The sequence below is a fragment of the Balaenoptera borealis genome, assembly GCF_965194805.1.
Source record: "Balaenoptera borealis genome assembly, chromosome: 9".
Taxonomy (NCBI): domain Eukaryota; kingdom Metazoa; phylum Chordata; class Mammalia; order Artiodactyla; family Balaenopteridae; genus Balaenoptera; species Balaenoptera borealis.
In genome coordinates this window covers 69,867,215-69,889,016 of record NC_138873.1, presented here as the reverse complement: position 1 = coordinate 69,889,016, position 21,802 = coordinate 69,867,215, and the positions used below count along the sequence as shown (strand labels likewise).

At 37.5% G+C, this 21,802-nt stretch overlaps 1 protein-coding gene across 1 annotated transcript in view; it reads left to right on the top strand.

The window, feature by feature from the left end:
* ZNF292 (zinc finger protein 292) overlaps positions 1–21,802 on the top strand; it is a 107,073-nt gene that overhangs the window by 26,825 nt on the left and 58,446 nt on the right. The gene's annotated exons all lie outside the window — the stretch shown is intronic.

Genomic DNA, 21,802 nt, shown 5'->3' with positions numbered 1-21,802 from the left:
CACTATTACATAGTACACATTAACTGTGTGCTTCATGTTCAGTCATTTAGAAAATATTAAAACAAGAATAATTTATAGTTGGGAAATGGATGTTGCTTAATATAGGTTATTATAAGGTATAAAATACTTGAATGTATTAGGAGGGCTTGGGAAAGTTATTAATTCTCTGTGAATTCCACAGTCCTTATGTGAAACCATTGAAGCCAGATGTGATTCAGAATTCAGAATTTTATGGCTTTCTGAAAAGCTATATGGTGCATATACTGTATTTTACACAATACCTTCAGAGGGGCTTTGGGTTGCATCCCATAAACACATAGCAAGATATATGAGTATTCTCACTAAGTGGAGTAAAAGCTATGAAGTATTTCATTCCTTTTTATTATTTTTATTGGATTATATTCAACCATATGGATATAATACATTTTATTTATCCATCCACTCCATTTAATGGACATGCGGCTTGTTGCCAGTTAGTGTTGCTATGAACATTCATATACATTTATTTTTGTCAACATGTTTATATTTGTTGGGGTGCTTTGCTAGTAGAATTGGATAGTGAATTTATGTTTAACTTTTTATGAAACTGCCAGATTATTTTTCGAAAGTGACTGTGTGTGCCATTTTACATTCTGTATGTACTATTTTGCATTCTTCCCAGCAATGCATGAGGGTTCTAGTTTCTCTATATTCTCACCAAACTTGGTATTGTCTGTCTTTTTAATTACAGCCATTCTAGTGGATGTGTAGTGGTATCTTGTGGTTTAATTTGCATTTCCCTAATGACTAATGATATTGAGCATCTTTTCATGTGCTTTTTAAGCCATTTGTTATGTTTGCTGAACTGTCCATATAAAACTTTAGTCCATTTTTGGGAGAAGGTCATTACTTGTGTTTTTATTATAGAGTTGTAATAGTTTTTTATGTATTCTGGATACAAGTCCTGTATCAGATATATTATTTCCAAACATTTTCTCCTAGCCTAAGCCTTGTCTTTTCATTTTCTTTTTTCTTTCTTTGTTTCTTTTTTTAATGAATGCTTAATTTTTTCCACGTCTACTGAGAATTGATAAAATTATATATCAGGTGTGCAAGATGACGATTTTATATACATATACATTATGAAATGACTACAATCAAGTTGATTTAACATATCCATCACTTCACATATTTACCGTGTGTGTGAGAGTACATGTATTGAGAACACTTAGGATTTACTCTCTTAGTAAATTAGAAATATACAATACAGTATTAATTCTAGTCACCATACTGTACATTAGATCCCTAGAACCTATTTATCTTATAACCGAATGTTTTTACCCTTTGACCAACAGTTCTCTGTTTCCCCCACCCCCCAGTCCCTGGCAACCACCTTTCTACTCTCTGCTTCTATGATTTTGACTTTTTATTTTTTTTAAAGATTCTATGTACGAGTGAGATCATAGTGTTTTTCTCTGTCTGGCTTATTTCACTTAGCATAATGTCCTCCAGGTTCATCCAAGTTGCAGCAAATAACAGGATTTTTTTCTTTGTTATGGCTGAATAATATTCTGTTGTGTATATACACAACATTTTCATTATCCATTCATTTGTTAATAGTCAGGCTGTTTCCATATTTTGGCTGTTGTGAAAAATGCTGCATGAACATGGGAGTCCAGATATCTTTTCAAGATACTGATTTCATTTCCTTTGGGTATATGTCCAAGAAGTAGAGTTGCTGAATCATACATTCCATTTTTAATTTTTTGAGGATCCTCCATACTGTTTTCCATAATGGCTGTACACTTTACAATCTTACTAACAGTGCACAAAGTTTCCCTTTTCTCCCCACCCTCACCAACACCTACTTGGTCTCTTTGATAATAGCTATCCTAAGAGGTCTGAGGTGATACATTGTTATGGTTTTGATTTGTATTTCCCTGATGATTAGTGATGGTGAGCACCTTTTCATGTACCTGTTGGCCACTTGTATGTTGTCTTTGGAAATATATCTATCCAGGTTCTTTGCCCATTTAAAAAAATTTTTTTTCCCATCGACTTGTTTTATGTTCCTTATATATTTCAGATATTAACCCCTCAATCAGATAGATGGTTTGCAAATGTGTTCTCCCATTTTATAGGCTGCCTTTTAATTTTGTTAATTATTTCCTTTGCTGTATAGAAACTTTTCAGGTTGATGTAGTCCTCCTTGTCTATTTTTACTTTTCTTGTCTGTGCTTTTGGTATTATAGCCAAAAAATCATTGCCAAGACCAGTGTCAAGGAGGTTTTTTTCCTATTTTTCCTATGTTTTCATCTAGGAGATTTACAGTTTCAAGTCTTCCTTACATTTAAGTCTTCAATCTGTTTTGAGTTAATTTTTATGTGTGGTTTAAGATAGGAGTTTAGTTTCATTCTTCTGTGTGTGGATATTCAGTTTTCCCAACACCATTTACTGAAGAGACCATCTTTCCCCATTGTGTATTCTTGGCACCCTTGTTAGAGATTAGTCGACTATATATGCATGGGTTTATTTCTGGGTTCTCTGTTGTGTTCTGTTAGTCTATATGTCAGTTTTTATGTTAGTACTATACTGTTTTGATTACTGTAGCTTTGTAATATAGTTTGAAATCAGGAATCCAGCTTTGCTTTTTCTCAAGATTACTTTGGCTACTGGGGTCTTTTGTGGTTTTGTACAAATTTTTGTTTCAATTTCTGTGAAAAACGTCATTGGAATTTTGATAGGGATTGCATTGAATCTGTAAATCGCTTTGGGTAGTTATGGACATTTTAACAATAATAATTTTTCTGATCCATGAACATGAAATATCTTTCCATTTATTTGTGATTTCTGCAGTTTCTTTCAATATTGTAGTTTTCATTGTACAGTTCTCCACATCCTTGGTTAAATTTACTCCAGTGTTTTTTGTTTGTTTGTTTTTACGGTTTTTGAAGCTTTTCTTAAAAGCTGGAACTGTTTCCTTAATTCCTGTTACAGCTTGTTCTTTTGTAGACACATAGTTTGTTCTCTCATAGTTTCTAAATTTCTCTTATAGTTTGTTCTCTTATAGTTTGTTGTTAGTGTATAAAAATGCAACTGATTTTCCTATGTTGATTTTGTATCTTCCAACTTTACTGAATTTGTATTTTTTTTATTTTCTAAATGAGGTCTTATGAAGTGCAAAAGTTTTAAATTTTGACGAAGTCCAATTTCTTTTTATAGATCATACTTGTAGTGTTGTATCCAAGAACTTTTTCCCTAATCCAGTGTCACTAAGATTTCTTCCTGTGTTTTTTTTTTGTAGAAGTTTTATAGGTTTAGCACTTTATTTAAATATGGTCTATTTTGAGTTACTTTTTGCATGTGATATAAGGTAAATGTCTTATTTCATTTTTATGTGTGTGGATATCCAGTTATCCCAATGCCATTTGTTATGTTGAGAATGGATCACATCCCCTCATAGTTCAGCTTGTATTAACATTTTTCCTAGGAAAAGAAGTAATTTTTTTCATTTGCTTTTAATCAAAGTTTTTGTGGATCAGTGGATATAAGTGACCAAGGAAAAACTAGTTTCTGTTGAATTTTATTACCATCCAAGATAGTTGTAAATTATAGAACTGAAGGGAATTGATCACCTTTTAAGCTGGGCTTCCTGCTGTCATATTTCACGTCTAAAGTAGATGTATTTGTTCGTTTGAGCTGCTATAACATAAATAACATAAACTGTATGGCTTATAAACAATAGAAATTCATTTCTCACAGTTCTGGAGGTTGGCGAGTCCAAGATCAAGGCACTAGCAGAATCTGGTCTGTTGAGAGCCCACTTTCTGGTTCATAGACAGCACCTTTTCACCATGTCTCACATGATGGAAGAGGCAAGGGAGCTTTCTTGGACCTCTTCTGTAAGGGCACTAATTCCATTTATGAGGACTCTGCCCTCATGACCTAATCACTTCTCAAAGGCTCCACCTTCTAATACCATCACCTGGGGGTTATTATTTCAACATATGAATTTTGAGGGGCACACACATATTTAGTCCATATCAGTAGGAATGTCGTATTTGTGGCAGTTGGCCCATGATAGAGAGACATACCCAGTAGACTATGGTACCCTTTTCTGCTGAACCCTAGCAAGTTGAGATTGAGACTCATGCTGTTATTATTTCTGGGATTTTGACTATGCTTATTTGAGTATGATTATGTATATATACTGTGCGTGTGGGTCCCTGGAGATATTAAGGTTACAGTCTTTGTGGAGGTTTTCCTCTCTAGGATTTTGGACCTCCCATGTGATATTCAGCTGTATGTTGGAATAAAATTATCACTCTAGACTTGAACCACGTGTTTACCTTCACTATGACTGCTTCACTCTTGGAGTCACAATATAAAGGTACAGGTCATCCAGACACATGCTGTCATGGTTTTTAGAGTATACGTACAAAGTTAGAAATATTGTGGAGACTAAACTGAAGTCAAAATTGTCATTTTTGGGGGGCTTCCTCGGTGGCGCAGTGTTTGAGAGTCTGCCTGCCAATGCAGGGAACACGGGTTCGAGCCCTGGTCTGGGAAGATCCCACATGCCGCGGAGCAACTAGGCCCGTGAGCCACAACTACTGAGCCTGCGCGTCTGGAGCCTGTGCTCCGCAACAAGAGAGGCCGCGATAGTGAGAGGCCCGAGCACCGCGATGAAGAGTGGCCCCCACTTGCTGCAACTAGAGAAAGCCCTCGCACAGAAACGAAGACCCAACACAGCCAAAAATAAATAAATAAATAAATAAATATATTTTTTAAATTGTCATTTTTAGGGTGTCCTGTATGCAGAAGCAGTTATATAGTGTTATGAGAATTAGTTCAATGGATGGGATCTAAAAACACTTCCTCTCTAGGTTACAATGTACTAGACATTGTTACTTTTTATCTCTATTACATCAGGTTTCTTAGGAAATTAGAATCACCTGTGGGCATTGTGAACAGGTTAGTGTCAAACATGTTCATATTAGTCCAAGATTGAGACCCTCTACACGAGCGGTTCCCAACCTTTTTGGCACCAGGGACCGGTTTCGTGGAAGACAGTTTTTCTATGGATGGGGGGGGGGCGGTGGTTGGGTGGTGGTTCAGGCGGTAATGCGAGCGATGGGGAGCGGCAGATGAACCTTCGCTCGCTCACCTGCCACTCACCTCCTGCTGTGTGGCCCAGTTCCTAACAGGCCACGGAACTGTACCAGGGGTACCCGGGGGTTGGGGACCCCTGCTCTACACTAAGGAACTCATTTGGTTGCTTTTGTAAAACTTGTTTATAGCAAAGGATATATTATAAGAACTAGAGAAATTAATGGGCCACACCACATCAAGGTAGGGAAGAGAAAATGTTGGGGTCATGATGTTCATGCCACCAAAATGCTGCAAAGAAAGTAGGCCTTGGATTCTGAGAAATTCTGGAGAATTATAGCATCCATATTGGAGATTATTTAGGATTTTAAGCTATCAGAAGCTCAGTTTCTGAATGATTACTTCACATCCTAGAATGAGTGTATGAGAGTGCAAATTATGTCAAATTCATAATTGATTTTCTTTGAAGATGCTGAAGTGCCACTGAAATAACTACAACAGTGGGCCATTTGCCAAGGACAAAAGACTAAGGTTATGGGGAAACAAAGTATCTGGAATAATGTGGAAGTAAGATTATGAAATAATATTGGATTTCATCACAAGTGAGAGAGACTCATTGAATTCTCACTGTTCAGGAGAAAGATGATACAAAAGCAGCAGCCCCAGAAGAAAGTACAGTAAGGGACAAGCTCAAACCTGAGATGCTGAGGCAGACTTGGGAGGTGCAGGTGATGCAGATGAACATCAGTTCTTTGAAGTCAGGCTTCTGACTAGCTTGGTAGTTGGGAGTAACCTCCTTCACCAATTCTAGTCAGAGGAAACTTTTATTATGGACATGTTAATATGTATTCCTGGGAATATGGGTTGCAAATACTTCTTCCCCGTTTGTAGCTTTTCATTTGGTTTTATGTGGGGTTTTGGTGAACCAGATATTAAGTTCTAATGTAGCTTTGGTTGTCAGTGTCTTCCTTTATGGTTGTGTGTTTTGTTTAAGAAATCCTTCATTGTCCCTTGAAATATTCTCAAGATCTTGAGATCTTCTCCTCCTGTGTTCTTAAAGTTTTAAAGTATTGCTTTTCACATTTAGATATTTAGATATTTAATCCATATGGAATATGATTTTGTTGTATGCTGGGAATAGTTGTAGTTTTTTTCTTCTGAAGAGCTGGTTGTTTAAGCATTATTTATGAAATGGTCTGTACTTTTCTCACTAGTTACTAACGGCACATCTGTTATATACCCAGGTTCCCATATATACTTAGCTTTGTTTTAAAGCTCTCTCTAATTCTTTTCTGTCATCTATGCCTGTACCAATATCATGCTCTTTTAATTTCCGTCTCTTTAAGTCTTGCTATCTGATTAGGGTATGTACTCCCACCTGGCTCTTTCAAAATTGGTTTGGCTTTTTGTGTGAATTTTAGAGTCAACTTGTCAGGTTATATGAAAAATCCTTATGGGGAATTTCTTTGGCATTGCTTTGACTTTATATATCAAATTTGGGTCATATTGCCATTTTAAAAATTTGTCTTCTAACATCCATGAATGCAGTATCTCCATTAATACAGGCCTTCTTTTATGTCTTTAAGTGAAGTTTCATAATTTTTTTCTGAAGATTTTATATATATTTCATTAAATTTATTCTTAGGTACCTCATGGGTTTAGTTATTGTGAGTGGTATCTTTTTAACAGTTATATTTTTACTTGCTTGTGAATAGAATTGATTTATATCCTGATTATATCTTGCAACTAATTTGAATTCTCTTGGACTTATGTATGCATTTTCTGCAGTAATGACATTTTTATTTTTCCTTTGCAGCCTTTATTGTGTTCATTTCTTTTTCTCATTGTGCTGATTAGGCCTACAGTGTTGAGTAGAAGCAGTGATAGCAGATGTTTTTGTTTTGTTTCTGACTTTAAAGGGAAATGCTTTTAACTTTTTACCATTAAGTATGAGGTTTGCCGTGGGTTTTACTGAATACATTTCATCAAGTTAAGGAGCTTTCCTTCTATTCATTGTTGCAAAAAGGTTTTGTTTTGGGCTTCCCTGGTGGCACAGTGGTTGAGAGTCTGCCTGCCAACGCAGGGGACACGGGTTCGAGCCCTGGTCTGGGAAGATCCCACATGCCGCGGAGCGACTAGGCCCATGAGCCACAACTACTGAGCCTCTGCGTCTGGAGCCTGTGCTCCGCAACGGGAGAGGCCGCAACGGTGAGAGGCCCGCGCACCACGATGAAGAGTGGCCCCCGCTCGCCACAACTGGAGAAAGCCCTCGCACAGAAACGAAGACCCAACACAGCCAAAAATAAATAAGTAAATAAATTTTTAAAAAGGTTTTGTTTTTTTTCTTTACGTTGAATGGGTTTTTATTTTGATCATGTCCTTTTTTTGGTAATTATTGAGGTAATCATATAGCTTCCCCTTTAAATCTGTTACTATGATAAATTAGTTTAAAATTAGAGAAATCTTTTTACTGTCTTCATATTGCCAAGATAAATCCTTCTGGGTCCAAAATACATTTAAAAAAATACATTGCAGCCCTTCCTCTTCCCTTCCTGAATAATTCAGTCCTTGATTCCTTATGTAGAGGGGACAAAGTAGGTGTCTGTGGTGGGAGCAGGAGTGTTGCATAGGCCCAGAGTGAGGGTCAAAGCCCAGGTTGGATGAGTAGCAGCTCTGTGGTGCAGGAGTCAGAGCTCAATTAGGGTGAGGAGGGCTCCATAGGGAGTTGGCAGGGGTGGCTGCATTTGGGGATTTAGAGCCCAAGTGAGATGAGTAGGTTGCCCATGGGGTGGGGGAGGGGAGAGCAGCCTGCTGTGGGGCTTCAGAAGGGGGGCATTTCCACAGAGGGGCAGCCTGGCAGAGGATGTCAGCGCCTAAGCAGAGGGAGAAGGGGGAACTACCTGGAGAGACAGCCAGTTCCAGCATGCTGAGCCCAAGCGGAGTGAGGAGGGCAGGCCCTGACTTAATCAAATGATCAAAATGAACATCATCCATAACGGGACAAATTGAAATCATGTACTGCTTGATAGCATACAGTGAGCAGAAATCATCATTGCTTCTGTGGTATTCCTGCCAAAATGCATAACATGGATATAATTATGAGAAAACACCAAACCTAAATTGAGGGTTATTCTACAAAATAACTGGCCTGTAATCTTTGACATTGTAAGGGTCCTAAATGAGTCTTTAAAGTTTCACTTAGGACTTGGAGACCGAAGGGACATGACAAGTAAATGCAAGGCATGGTTCTGAACTGTATACTTTTTTTGTGAAAGACATCATTGGGATAATTGGCACACTTGAGTGGTGTCTGAGGATTAAATGGTAGTAGCGTATGTACCAGTATTTTTTTCTTGATTCTCGTGGTCATACTCTCTGATCATGTAGGAAGTCTTTGTTTGTAGGAAATACACATTAAAATATTTGAAGGCAGTAGAGCACCAGGTTGGCAACTAACTCCCAAATGGTTCAGCAAAAAATTTTCTCTATACTGTATTTCCAACTTTCTGTAACTTTGTGATTGTTTCAAAATATTTAAAATTTTTTTAAAGTTTATTGCCGTATTTGGTTTGGTAATATTGGGGATTTTAAAATCTGTTTATTAAGAGAGATTGGCCTGTGATTTTTCCTTTCTCATATCACATTTACCCAGTTTTTAAGTTTATAGTAGCCTCAAACAATGAATTGGGGGAAGTTTCCCTCCCTCCCTTTTTCCCTTCCTTTCTTCCAGAAGTTTCTATAATAGACAGTCTGTTTCCTCAAAGATCGTTTAATGGATTTTCCTGTAGAAAACCAACTTGATTCTCTTTTTTTTTTTAATTGGTTTCAGTTTATTTAGTGGGTAAAGGACTTTTTCTGTTCTTGAGATAGTTTTAGTAACAATTTCTACCCATTTCATTCAGATTTTTAAGCTGTTTCATTAAAAAACAAGTAAACAGTTAAAAAAAGATTTTAAAGCTATTTCAAATAAGGAATAAGGTTATTCAATGTATTATCTTAAGATTTTTAAAAAATCTGTATTCTGTAGTTTTGGTCCCTTTCTCATTCCTAATTCTATTTATTTGTGCCTTCTCCTTTTTTTTGATTATTTTTGCCAAAGGTTTTTGGTTTTTTTTTTTTTAGATCTTTCAAATGATCAGTGTTTGGTTTTGTTGATCCTCTCTGTTGTATCTTCATTTTCTATTTCATATATAAATATATCTGCTCTTGTTTTTACTACTTTAAAATTTTTAAACTCTCTTTGAATTTATTCTCTTTATCTAACTTAAGTTAGCTACTTAACTCAGCTGTTTTCACAAAATTCTGTGTAACAACCACAAAACCCTAGTGACATCTAATAGCAAGTATGTATTGCTCATTCATCTGAAGTCAGGGCATGGTTGGCTAGGCAATCTGCTGGTGTTGGCTGCAGTCATACACAGGTTTAAGGTTGGCTGGATGTTGCCTGGTATAGGCTGGCCTCAACTAGAGCAACAGGGATGGCATCTTCTCATCTTCCTGGGAACAGCAGGCTAATCTGGACATATCTTCTCCTTTTGATGGTAGAAGCATACGAAGGAGCAAGATTCTTAAACTCATAGATGACCTACCATCACTTCTGACACATTCTTTTGGTCAAAACAAGTCACATGGGGTAGGAAAATATTCTCTACCACTATGAGAAGTATTCCAAAGTCATGTGAAAAACGGCGTGGATACAAGGAGGAGTGAGGAATTCAGTCTACCACACTTGCCATCCCCAATATTTTGCCTTCCAAACTTTTTATTATAGAAAAAGTACAAAAATAGTACACTGAATACTCATGTACCTTTTACAAGATTCACCGGTGTTAACATTTTGCTATATTTGCTTTGTCTCATGCTTTAATGCTCTTTTTCTCCGTGAATCCTTTAGAGCTAGGCATCATGACATTGCCTCAGTCCAAAAATTGGACTTGTATTTATCTCTTAAGTCCAAAAATACAGGCATCACACTCAGGAAATTTTAACATTGACACAATAATATTATCTAATTACAATATATGTTCAGATTTCTCTGTTTGTCCCAGTAATATTCTCTATGACTTTTTCATTTTGTCTTTTTCTAATGCAGCCAGTTTTGCTTTATCACAGCATAAGTATCCCTAGCAAAAAACCTTGCTATGCAAAATTGCACAACAAAAATCACAAGGCTTATGGGGAAAATGGGGTTAGAGGCACAACACTCGAAAACTTCATCAGTGTCACACACACTACCTTATAAAAACTGTAGTACAATTTTATACCCCTTTAGTGGTTAAGACGTACATAACTATTAAAATAAATGTGGTGCTTTACCTTGGAAAAGACTTGTACTTTCTTTGTAGGAGTGGGTGTCAGAAGGGATGCAGTTTGTGAGTTATTGTGAGGTGGTGGAAGGAGAGTTCTCTGAAATTGGACAGAAGGTTGTAAAACCACGTGTGGATGGGTGTGGCTCATCACACACCTGGTGAACTGATGTAGCTGATAACATGTTTTTGAGGTGTGTGCATTTTGTATTTTCCTGCAAGTTTAGTTCAGCTGGGTATAGTTTTCTGCTTTCACCTAATGTTTCTCACCAAAAAAATCACACATAGGCAAATGGGAAATTAATGTTTTGCTCATACTGTGTTGGAACAAATTTGCATGTTTTTTTCAAAGCTATAGCATAACAGTATAAACATTTGCATCTATAAATTTTCCTCTTAAGATTGTTCTAGCTGTGTCCTACAAATTTTGATGTGCTTTTGCAATAGTTCAAGTCTAAGTATTCCCCGATTTCTATTATGATTTCTTCCACCCGTGATTTAGAAATAGACTTAAGGGGGGAGAGGGATAGATTGGGAGTTTGGGATTGACATGTACACACTACTGTGTGTATGTATTTATTAATTAATTAATTAATTTACTTTTGGCTGTGTTGGGTCTTCGTTGCTGCACGTGTGCTTTCTCTAGTTGCAGCAAGTGGGGACTACTCTTCATTTTGGTGTGTGGGCTTGTCATTGCAGTGGCTTGTCTTTGTTGCGGAGCACGGGCTCTAGGCACACAGGCTTCAGTAGTTGTGGCACGCAGGCTCAGTAGTTGTGGCGCACGGGCTTAGTTGCTCTGCGGCATGTGGGATCTTCCCGGACCAGGGATGAAACCCGTGTCCCCTGCGTTGGCAGGCGGATTCTTAACCACTGTGCCACCAGGGAAGTCCCACACTACTATATATATATATATATATATATATATATATATACACATACATTTTAAACATCTTTATTGGAGTATAATTGCTTTACAATGGTGTGTTAGTTTCTGCTTTATAACAAAGTGAATCAGTTATACATATACATATGTTCCCATATCTCTTCCCTCTTGCGTCTCCCTCCCTCCCACCCTCCCTATCCCACCCCTCTAGGTGGTCACAAAGCACCGAGCTGATCTCCCTGTGCTATGCGGCTGCTTCCCACTAGCTAGCTATTTTACGTTTGGTAGTGTATATATGTCCATGCCACTCTCTCACTTTGTCACAGCTTACCCTTCCCCCCTCCCCATATCCGCAAGTCCATCCTCTAGTAGGTCTGTGTCTTTATTCCCGTCTTGCCCCTAGGTTCTTCATGACCTTTTTTTTTTTTTCTTAGATTCCATATATATGTGTTAGCATGCTGTATTTGTTTTTCTCTTTCTGACTTACTTCACTCTGTATGACAGACTCTAGGTCCATCCACCTCACTACAAATAACTCAGTTTTGTTTCTTTCTATGGCTAAGTAATATTCCATTGTATATATGTGCCACATCTTCTTTATCCATTCATCTGTTGATGGACACTTAGGTTGCTTCCATGTCCTGGCTATTGTAAGTAAAGCTGCATTGAACATTTTGGTACATGACTCTTGTTGAATTATGGTTTTCTCAGGGTATATGCCCAGTAGTGGGATTGCTGGGTCGTGTGGTAGTTCTATTTTTAGTTTTTTAAGGAACTTCCATACTGTTCTCCATAGTGGCTGTATCAATTTACATTCCCACCAACAGTGCAAGAGGGTTCCCTTTTCTCCACACCCTCTCCAGCATTTATTGTTTCTAGATTTTTTTGATGATGGCCATTCTGACCGGTGTGAGTTGATATCTCATTGTAGTTTTGATTTGCATTTCTCTAATGATTAATGATGTTGAGCATATTTTCATGTGTTTGTTGGCAATCTGTAAATCTTCTTTGGAGAAATGTCTATTTAGGTCTTCTGCCCATTTTTGGATTGGGTTGTTTGTTTTTTTGATATTGAGCTGCATAACGTGCTTGTAAATTTTGGAGATTAATCCTTTCTCAGTTGCTTCATTTGCAAGTATTTTCTCCTATTCTGAGGGTTGTCTTTTGGTCTTATTTATGGTTTCCTTTGCTGTGCAAAAGCTTTTGCATTTCATTAGGTCCCATTTGTTTATTTTTGTTTTTATTTCCATTTCTCTAGGAGGTGGGTCTAAAAAGGATCTTGCTATGATTTATGTCATAGAGTGTTCTGCCTGTGTTTTCCTCTAAGAGTTTGATAGTGTCTGGCCTTACATGTAGGTCTTTAATCCATTTTGAGTTTATTTTTGTGTATGGTGTTAGGGAGTGTTCTAATTTCCTTCTTTTACATGTAGCTGTCCAGTTTTCCCAGCACCACTTATTGAAGAGGCTGTCTTTTCTCCACTGTATATTATTGCCTCCTTTATCAAAGATAAGGTGACCATATGCACGTGGGTTTATCTCTGGGCTTTCTATCCTGTTCCATTGCTCTATATTTCTGTTTTTGTGCCAGTACCATACTGTCTTGATTACTGTAGCTTTGTGGTATAGTCTGAAGTCAGGGAGCCTGATTCCTCCAACTCCATTTTTCGTTCTCAAGATTGCTTTGGCTATTCGGGGTCTTTTGTGTTTCCATACAAATCCACACTACTATATTTAAAATAGATAACCAACAAGGACCTACTGTATGGCACAGGGAACTCTGCTCAATATTCTGTAATAACCTAAATGGGGAAAGAATTTGAAAAAGAATAGGTACATGTATATGTATAACTGAATCACTTTGCTCTACACCTGAAACTAACACAACATTGTTAATCAACTATACTCCAATATAAAATAAAAATTTTTTAAAAATACGCTTAAAAATTTTTTAATTTGTAGTTTTCTTTGTAAGGGTATTTTATTAATAGTTTCTGACTTTATTGCATCATGTTCAAAGAATGTGAAATGTATGATATTAATTCTTTGTTATTTTTTGTGACTATGTGACCTAGTTTATGGTCAGTTTTTGTAAGTGTTTTGTGTTTTTAAAGAATGTGCATTCTTTAATTGCTGAGTGCAGGTTAATGTACTTAAATTATCTTATTTCCTTAGCTGAATATTCTATGTATATATCACTAATTCAATCCAAACTCTCCCTCAGTTGTATAAATCTCCTCTCAGCTTATTCAGGCACATTAGGTAGTCTTGTCAATTTCATCTTGAATAAATTTGTCCTAGAGCCATCTGATATGCTGTAGTTATTTTTCAGGCCCATTGCACAGCTGTCTTCTTGGAATCTTTCTTCATTTCCTGTCTCTTGTGTTAGATTCCCTTTTTCCTAGATATCATTTTCACTCCTTCCCTGGTTTATTCCCTCATTTTGGTGAAATTCCCTCTTTAGTAGCATCCTGAAAAAATATGCCTAGAAGTTGAAATTTTCGAGAACTTGCATGTCTGAAAATGACTTTTCTGTCTTAATACTTACGATAGTTGGATGGAAATAATCGCCCCTCAGTTTTTAATGCAGTGCTTCATTTTCCTTTGGCTCCAGTGTTGCTGTTGAGAAGTCTGCTCCCTGGTCCCCCCCAAGCTTGTTTTGATCCTCTCTTTGTGCTTGAGCTCTGAAATGTTATGAAATAGTACCTTGGTATAAGTCTAGTTTGAGTAATTGTGTTGGGCACTTAGTGGGTCTTTCAATTCTAAAATTCGTGTCCTTAGATTCTAGGAAATTAACTTGAATTAGTTCTTTGATTTGTTCCCCTCCATTTCTCTAACTTCCTGGAATTCATCTTGTTGATTTTGAGACCTCTAGCACTATTCTCCAAAGTTTCTTGTCTTTTCTTTCCTTCCCTTTTACTCTACTTTCTGGGGAAATTTCCTCAGTTTATCTTTCACCTCTTTAACTGAGGTTTTCATTTCTGCTATTATATTTTTAATTTGAATCTTTTTAAAATAAATATTCTTTTATGATATGGTATTTTTTTTCATAGGTCTAATAGACTCTCTCTCACACACACACCCCCTCTAGAATATTAATGATAGTTTCTTGGAATTTTGTCTTCTCCCTGTATAGTCTCTGCTTGCTCCAAGTTTCTTTCTTTCTTTTTTTTTTTTTTTTAACTAATTTGTTTCAACCTCCTGAGTGGTCCTTGGCTGTCCATATTTAAAGGTATACCACTGAAAAACTGATTGAGAGCTCCAAGCTCATGAGTGGGATTTGTTGTGGTCTTCACTATAGGGGCACCTAGCTGTTTTCTTTTCATGGGGGAAGGCCTGGTGTCAGAATCTTTGGGTCTTTTCTCTTGAATTTCCTGAGAAGGACTCAGCTAAGGAGGTTCTGGCAATTTTGGAGGGAAAAGGACATGAGAAAGGAAGTTGTCTCTATAGTCAGTATGTAAAGTTGACTTAATGCTCCCCTTATCTCTGTGCAGACACCTTTTTTTCTATACTTCTCTCCAGAATAAACTGCTGGGGAAAGAGAGGAGTAGTGCCCAGCTTTGGTCACCTAGCTGTGGAGAGGGATGCAGAAATAAGAGAGGCCAACTGCTTAAATAGACTTTCAGCCAATCCTCTCATTCTCAGTCTCACCTTTGCCCCCATTTCCAGAGGCACCTGGTGCTCCCAGTTCTTGAGCCCTTCCGTGATTCTTCAGAATTAGGTCTTTACCTAAAGCCTACTTTGGAGTCATTTTCCATTGAGTGCCAATCTTCCATATGCTTTCCAGTGTTTAAAATTTTGTTTCTCTTTCCTCTGTTCCTATTTTCTTAGTCCTTGTGGATTTATGCCAGTTTAAAAAAAAAAAAATTACTGTTGGTTTAGTGAGGTTTGGAGAGAACAAGGTGCAAAATGTATGTGTCCAATCCACCATTTTCACGCAAAACCTTAAAATAAATTTTAGTAACTTTGAAATTATAAAAGAGTATCACTCACCAAAGGCTCAGTGTGTACAAAAAAGTCAAAACTCTGTTATTCGCCTTCTTTCATTCCTGTACAGTGGAGTTTTTCTGGAGGTTACATGATCTGTGATGTTGCAGCAGATTAAATGCAGGGATATGAGAATCCTGCTCTTTTCTATTAAGCCAAACATTGAAGAGATTTGAAAAATGTAAAAAACACCACTCTTCTCACTAATTTTTTTGAAAACAATTTTTTTCATTAAAAATACCCTGTTTATAGTAACATGTGATGGGTTTGTTGTTATTTTAAATTCATTTATAAGTATATAATTAAACGTCTCAGTTTTCATTTCTAATTCTCACATGGTGAAAATCAATAGTTATAATCCCCATAAACAAACGCTTTGGGATTCTCAGTAATTTTTAAGAAAGCGTCATGAGATCAAAACTTTTGAGAACTTCCAGTCTAGAGAATCATAGCTATAAATTGGAATTGGACCATGAGTGTAACAGTATAAACATATCAAACACTCCAGTCTTACCTTTATGTAGGGCAATAATGTCATTTAATCCTCATGCTTATTAAATTTAACACCCCTGTGGTTTTATTCCCCTTTTATTCTTCTTTCGTTTTCTCTCCTAATAATCCTTAGAGGAACTAAAGGAAGCTTCTGGAAGTTAATCTATACTGTCTTCCTCCCTAGAGTATATATGTCCTAGTCTCTGCTGATTTAGATAATGAGAAATCAGATTAACAGCCAGAATATTAAACGTGCATTTTTGTTCCCAAGGGGGTGAAAATTGGTTTTTAAGGAGCAAAAAGAATCTTAGATATTACAATAGCTTGTGACCCATAAACAGATAGACAGTACGTCTGTGGTATTAAAATTTCATTGGGGGTGGGGGAGAGTTAGGGAAAAAAGTCAGAAGTTTCCTGAGGAGCGGATGAAAATGAAAAAGAGGTTGAGAAACACTGTTGTAGAGATCCTGCTGGAATATGATCTTTTAACCTTTCTTTTGCTTGTATTTCTTTCTCTGATCGTAATACACACTATAGGAAAGGTGGTGATGACAGATAACTCGCAGGAATACAATAGGCCCCTTAAAGAGGGAGGCAGCTAGGTAAGACTTCCCGCACACAGAGAGCCCATGCCTCAGCTCCCGCCAGTTATTTCAGTGCCGGAATACGGACCCAAGGTTTCCAAATTAAAAAAAAAAAAGTCAGAAATCCAAGTTCTGTGTAAACTTATGACTTTTAAGTGTTAGAAACTAATTAAAATAATTTTTAACAATATGCCCACCAATCAAAACCTCTCTGAGCCACCCCCACTAGTGTAGTCTCTTCTGGTGGGATGGAATGTGTCTCCCAAATATGACTGCTTTACTGCATTCTGAACTCAGCCATTTTGCGCCTGCTTGAGTAACTTCAGTGATGGAGGCCAACCTGTTCAATTTTTGGTTAACTGTAATTGCTTGATGCAGTCTCATAGGAAGCAGAAATGTATCTCCTTAAAACTTTAACTTAGTGGTGCTGGTTTGTCCTGTGAGAGCACACAGAGTAAGACTAACTCTTGTTTTATGTGACAAGTCTTCAGATTTGTTAATTTGGCTGTGAATCAAAGTTTTATTTCTCTAGAAATGTAGAGCATAGTATTTAAGAACTCAGGCTCTGAAGTTAGACTATTAAGGTTTGAATCTCCTCTCTGCCTCTAGTTCTGTGCTCTTGGGGCTTATTTGTTACTTTAACTATTTTATGCCTTTGTCCATTTTAATATAAGCATATTACTGTAATTTATCTAATTGCTAATAGGTATTGTAAAGCTTGCAGAACAGTGCCTAGCATATAGTAAATATTCAGTAAATGTTATTTATTGTCCAGATTAAGCACCCCGTCCTTAGTTCCATTAATCATTCTTTATAGAACACAGTTTTAACTTTTCTTACTATACTTAGTTTACAGTTTACTCATTAATGGAAGCAATCTGGTGCCTCATAGGAAGACTTATAGGTTTCTTTTCCTATAGCTTATCCTCTATACCATCCCCTCGCATATCCCTCTCCAAACCAGATCACAACGACTTTTATTTTTGTTCATTTGTGTATGTGTATTTAAATATAAAAACACCCCCCCACACACACACATTAACTTACTCATTCTTGAACACATGTGGGAGTAAAAACCATTGAAGAGGCAACCAAAGTGTGAGGCTTAGGCCCCTCCCCCACCTTCCTAATAGAACCCTGATTTTATTCACGCATTTTCGTTCTTCAGCATGGCTTTGTGCTTCGGAGAAACCTTGGAGAGTGGGCAACCATGGAGTTCCTTTATGGCTGTGTGATTTTTGACATAGGTGTCTGATGAAATTCTGGCCGTTGGGACCTGAGGAGAAATTTACTGATAGAAATTGGGTTTATGGTTTCTGGGAAGGGTTTCTTTGTTGCTTGAAAAGATGTACATGAAGTGGTAGTCTCATCTTTTCTCTGGTTATTGCTGAGACCTAGGGACTGGGTGGGGCACCACCTGAGGATGGCAGAGTGAAGGCAGAGGTGGTCCTTGAGGACGTTGTTGAGCCGCTAAACTAACCAATCCCAGAACTTGCTCTTCCTCTTAATCTCTTATTATGTGGGAAACCTTTCTTACTGTTTCTGCTGCTTTGAGTTGGATTTTCTTACTTTCAGCTGAAATAAGCTTAACCAATAAAGAGGTCAAGGTATTTAATTCTGTTATGGCTGGCAAACTAGATAAATAGTACATAACCTCATAGAGTTATGAGGAATAATTGAAGTAATAAAGTAATCTACAGATTTATAGTTGTGACATTACCACAAACAGTATTTGTAGTGGACAGAATGTTTCACAGAGAGTGAGGAGGCTGCCTGGCTTTGCTGATTACCAATTCAGTTAATATTCGAATTGCAGGTCACTGGACTTGGCAAAACAGAATTAAGTGATCTTTAAGGTCTGTTCTGATTCTGTGTAAAAAATATGAGTCTGATTGTTCTGGAATTCCTGCCTGAAAGCCTTTGTATAGATTAAGGTAGTAGATATAAATAAGTAACTTTTTTAGTTGAAGGAAGCATAATTTATTAACTAGTCATGTTAGGAATGCTTCCAGTTTCACAGTGGTTCTACTAATCTTAGTGTCTTGAGAAACAAGGGAAGCTCTACTATCAATACACTTACTGGTTATGAATATCAACTCATACCTTTATAAAAATAGATACTTAACCCAACTTTTAAGCTTATTCTCCTATATGTAGTCAGTATGAGCATGTCATTAGTTTTCTTTTTCTACCATCTCTTATAATCTGCTGTGATCCCTTTCTTGTACCCTTTCCCTAGTTAACATTATTCCCAGACCGTTAAAAAGCCACCTAAAAGGTGTGCTTTTCACCAGAATCTGCTTTCTCCTCCTCTTTCCTCATCTATAAAATGAGGTGAAAGTATATCATTTTTAAGGTGCTTTATGGTTCTCACATTCTGCGACTTGTCAATTATTTTTCTCAATTCAGACTCTGTTATACCCAAAAGAAATCATCTTTGATTATAATTAAAGGTAAGTTTAAAAACATTTTCGGACTTCCCTGGTGGCGCAGTGGTTAAGAATCCACCTGCCAGTGCAGGGGATATGGGTTCGAGCCCTGGTCCAGGAAGATCCCACATGCCGCGGAGCAACTAAGCCCGCGAGCCACAACTACTGAGCCCTCGCACCACAACTACTGAAGCCCGCATGCCTAGAGCCCATGCTCCACAAGAAGAGAAGCCACCTCAATTAGAAGCCCGCACACCACAACAAAGAGTAGCCCCTGCTCACCATAACTAGAGAAAGCCTGTGTGCAGCAACGAAGACCCAACGCAGCCAAAATTAAATAAATAAATAAATTTAGTAGAAAAAACAAAAAAACTTTTTCACCTGAGGACAGTAGAACTCAATTATATAAAGGAAAGAAGTAATGTATAAGTACCCTTTGCAGAGCTAGACATATCAAGAAATGTAGAGCTTGGGTAAAATGTAGATATATGTACATACATGTAGATATATGTGATTTTTTTTTTCATGTAATATTATTTTAATAAGAAATCCAATCACAATGAGCAGGAATGAGGGAATAGGGGAATAAAGCAAAGCAGGAATATGTCAACCAATATGACAATGCATCATCAAGCTGGCCACCTGTTAAATCTATCAGACTGAACCTCTTAGAAGCTATATGAACTGCATTTCAGGATCACCCCTAGGGTTCGGGGGTGGGAGGGTGGGAAAGGAAGAGGAAGAATTTATCTACTGGTTCTCATCTTGGATTGATCAGAGTCTTTCCCCAAAGGGCACTAACTCCCCTACACTTGAGTTTAACTCCTCTATTCTTCCCGGTTGCAAATGTGTGGGTCTGGGCACTGAGTGGACCCCAGAGCAGTGGTCACATGGAAGCCCTGCGGCAGGTAGCAAAGGGCTTGAGGAATGACAGGAGATGAAGCTGCTAGGTTATGCCTGCATGAGGGTTTGCATAGAGGTGAAATGAGACAAGTGAGTCCTAGAGGATCTGCAATAGTATATAAGAGGTATCTAAAACATTTAGGGTTTTTTTGGGGGGTGTTGGGAGACAAGAAAGGAAGAAGCTTATAATTTCAAAGCTTTTTGGAAATCACTACAATACATTTTCTTTTTCAGGAAAAATTAAAACTATTATGGGAAATTGATTCATTATTGCAAGAGTACTAATAGGGGAAACCTAAGCTTTCAGTCGAACCCACGTGAAATTGGGTACATTGGCCAGGCATGAAATTCCCCAGACACCTAAACTTCTTTTTCCAGAAAAAGGAAAATAATATTTAATGATTTTATGTAGAAAGACAGGTGCTAGCTAAAGTAAGAATTGTATGCATAGTTGGTGTTAATTCCAAAAACCTTGAAGATGTGAGTGAGGTCATCCTCCATCATATCACCAGTTTTATTCCTAGAAGTAGAGGGATAATCCCAAAACAATTCCAGAATGCAGATTTTTCCCTTCAGTTGGTAGGTTTTGTTTAGATTTTTCTTTAAGTCCTGTTGAGAGATATTTGTACTGCTGACACCAAACACATGGTGTTTTTTCCAGGACCACTTCTCAAACTCTCCAACACCAAATAGGTGTCCCACAGTTCAGTTAGCTCAGACTCCACAGGTTAAAGGGCTCAGTCCCACAAGACTGCCCTTACTTCAGATGCCAGTTGCAAGTACTGGGCCTTCAACCCAACTTGGAGAGAGTCAGGGTTTGTGAATATATGACTACTCAGAGAGTAAGTTGTTACTATGTTGCTCTTTAATTTACCAGATTACCTTTTCTATCCTTCTTTTCTTCCATATTCTCTTTGATCACTTACTACTTCTAGTAGTTAGAGGGTTGTAGAGAGAAGAAGGTAATAAGTGTTTTCTTTTGAGTGTCTGATGGTAGAATATAATTCCTTCATTCCTACCTTCCTACCTTCCTCCCTTCCTACTTCCCTACCTGCACATTTGTAGAAAGCTGCTTCTGTATACCAGAGGATACAAGCAAGGCCTTATGGAGTTTTCCTTCAAGATACCTCTTTTCTAGGAAATAACACCTGAATTTGCCACATGTTGATGAGTCTTAAACCTTGAAGAGTGAGAAAGACTAATTGTGGCAGTCTTCTATATTCTGAAAACATTTAATTAGAGTTCTACTTCATTTAGCATAATAGTAGAACCTTTTAGATAGTTTTTAGTAACTCACAATGTTAGTAGTTGTAGAACGCATAGGTGTCTAACTACTGTTGCCAGTTTCTTCTATCTCTTCATTCTGTAGGATAAACAGCATTTTGTTTTTCTTGATGAAGAGTTTTTTATTGTAAAAAACAAGCACTTTAGGGGCTTCCCTGGTGGTGCAGTGGTTAAGAATCCGCCTGCCAATGCAGGGGACACGGGTTCCAGGCTTGGTCTGGGAAGATCCCACATGTCGCGGAGCAGCTAAGCCTGTGCGCCACAACTACTGAGCCTGTGCTCTAGAGCCCGCGAGCCACAACTACTGAGCCCGCGAGCCACAACTACTGAAGCCCATGCGCCACAGCTACTGAAGCCCACACACCTAGAGCCCGTGCTCGGCAACAAGAGAAGTCACCGCAGTGGGAAGCCCGCGCACAGCAACAAAGAGTAGCCCCCGCTCGCCACAACTAGAGAAAGCCCGCGCGCAGCAACGAAGACCCAACGCAGCCAAAAATGAAAATAAATAAAATAAATTTTTAAAAACCCAAAAAAACAAACACTTTATTACAAAAATTTCTTGACCTTATAATCATTCTTTAATAGTGATTTTATGTGTGTTGAACATCTTTAGATGATATTTTTAATGATAAAGCTCGTCATAAAAACCAGTAATATACTATGTAGTATTATTTTTTATTAACTGAAAAAATTACATGTCTTTTCTGACCGTATGTGGTTAATTTATTGTTAAGTGTTGAATTTTATGTTCCTTGCATGAAAAATAGAACACATAAATATTTGAAATTCTTCACTGCATGCCTGGTCAAGTATTACTTGCCCAGGTGTCTTCTTTTTAAAATAACTTTT